Source organism: Erythrolamprus reginae, chromosome 2 (assembly GCF_031021105.1).
Source record: "Erythrolamprus reginae isolate rEryReg1 chromosome 2, rEryReg1.hap1, whole genome shotgun sequence".
Taxonomy (NCBI): domain Eukaryota; kingdom Metazoa; phylum Chordata; class Lepidosauria; order Squamata; family Dipsadidae; genus Erythrolamprus; species Erythrolamprus reginae.
In genome coordinates, this window is record NC_091951.1 from 135,954,216 (window position 1) to 135,956,829 (window position 2,614).

Below are 2,614 nucleotides of genomic sequence, written 5' to 3' on the forward strand. Positions count from 1 at the left end.
CCCTGCTGAGGAGAACCACACCCAAACCCAGCTGTTGCCAATTCAGGGATGTAAATACCTTTCTAATTGGTCCCTTCTTTGAGCTGCACGTCGCTGCCTCATGTCTATTATAGCCTGTGCGTCTTCATCCAATGAATCCAGGCTACTAGCTGGGGAGAGCCCCCCCCGGGGGTCTCAGGCTGCTCTCCCTCCTCCTCTTCCTGACGTTCCTCTCCCCCGTCTGCCTGGTCCTCCCCCTCCTGTTCACTGTCCTCCTCCTCTGGGCATGGATCCGGCAGAGATCCAGCCGGTCCCTGAGGAGCCTCAGGCTGAATCACAACACTATGAGAGATGTGAATTTGGAATTCAAACAAAACAATTTAAAGCAAATCATTATTCAAACATGGCATCAAATGGTGCATCCAACTGATTATTGTAATTTTACAACGATTTAAGGTATTTTTTAAATGATTTTTAATACTTTAATTGTAACTATGAAATTACTGACTCTTGAAACAAGATGAAGAATATAGTAGCTTTAATGGAGAAATATCTTTTTATGAGAGTTATGCAAGGACTGAGCAGCTGGTATGCTGGGTTAGCATAACCTGATCTGATAAAAGTGGGTTGGTGTTTACTTCTTTGAAACAGGCCCAGGGACACTTTTAGCATTTTCTTCAAGTATATGTGTATTGTACTTTCCAGCTGGGTTTGGGCCAGAGCCAGCGCTTCAGTTCAGCATGTTGTGAGAAGCCAGCCTAAGATAATATGTAGTTTACTGTACTGCATAAACCACAAGCACTGTGTTAACTACAGCATGTTCACTTACCATTGCTATGTCAAATTAATAGTTCCAAAAATAACATGTGAAACCATATTGTTAATATTGAATATATTCTGAAAGGGAAGAAGCCACAGCCGATGTTAATCCCATCAGACTGTAATAGCTACCTTCTTGGTTGTTGAAAAAATAATTTATTGGTATGTATGTTGATAGATTGGATTTTTGGGTTTTATAATGGGGGTTTATAGTTTTAGCATGGGTTTTATAACTGAGGTTTTATCATTTTATTACTGATATTTGACTTCTTTTTATTGTATTGTACAGTGGTACAAACTTAATTTGTTCCATGACCAGGTTAAGTAGAAAAGTTTGTAAGAAGCATTTTTCCCCATAGGAATCAATGCAAAAGCAAATAATATATGCAATTGGGGAAACCACAGGGAGGGTGGAGGCCCTGTTTCTTCCCAGGAGATTCCTAGAGAGGCTGCACAGAGGCTTCTCCCCGCCTTTTCTGGCCCTGTTTCCTCCCAGGAGATTCCTAGAGCAGTGTTTTTCAACCAGTGTGCCTTGAGACATGATCAGGTGTGCCGTGGGGAAATTAAACATGGGCCCCCAAACTACCATTCCTGCTAGGATATCCCGTTTGTGTTCATCGAAACAGGCCTAGGTTTCACACTAAGTGTGTATAAATACATTTAGAAACTATATTATTAACTATATGTATAATATGTACTGTGTTAGAGTGTCATTTTGGTTGGTGGTGTGCCCTAGGATTTTGTAAATGTAAAAAATGTGCCGCGGCTCAAAAAAGGTTGAAAATCACTGTCCTAGAGGCCCCACGGAGGCTTCTTTCTGCCTTTTCCAGTTACAGGCTTGGGTTTGTAAGTGGAAAATGGTTCTTGAGAAGAGGCAAAAAAATCTTGAACACCCGGTTCTTATCTAGAAAAGTTTGTAAGAAGAGGTACCACTGTATTTGTATTGTTGTAAGCGGTTCTTAATCCTACGGGATTGGGGGGGGCATATAAATCGAATAAATTAAATTAAATTAAATCAGAGAGAAAGCACTCTCTAGTCATGTGCTGCTGAAGCCAAACATTTTTAGTCACATCTCACGGGCTGTCTCAAAGGCGAACTCTTTCTTTTCAGTTAAATTGAGCATTCCCAAATCCGGGTTTAGCTTTTTCCATTCATATTCCGGCTCCCACCTTCTGCTTTTCCAAAAAAACATCCCATGGCCCATGATAAGCCTTCAATCTCTTCTCTGGCATGTTTCTAGGGCTGGCACGGTTGACGTTAAGCAGGGCAATTTCCATGTGTTTCGTCCGACAAGCCACAGCATAAATTCGGGTTCCCACCCACCCTGGAAGCTCGAGCTTCCTATAAACCCCGTGCTTTTTTTCCCCTTCTTTCTCGACTGGCCGTTCCAAGCCCGGGATTAAGCGAGCGCAGAGAATTGGGGAGGCATTTGTCCCTGCATTCTCTCCCACCTCCTTCGCACAACCATCCTAAGCGGCAATCTCGAAGGGAGGGAAGATTACGCCTTTCTACCTTGCTTATAAACCTATATTTCCCTAGACGTCTTGCATAGCCAATGAGATGCTTCCGCGAGAGGGGGCGGGCTTTTCTCCTCCCCACCCCCTTACAAATAGAAGAAGAGCTGCTCATTAACCTGCCCCCTTTTGATCTTTGTCGACACAGATACCGGGAACTCCGCCCTCTTTTTCTCCTCTTCCTGCCCTCAACGTCAACGTTTTCCCACACTGAACCAATGGGAAGTTATATCCGTGCTTGACGGATGTGCTCCGCGCCCAATCACGAGCTGGAGAATTGGCCAGATCCCTGCCTCCCCCG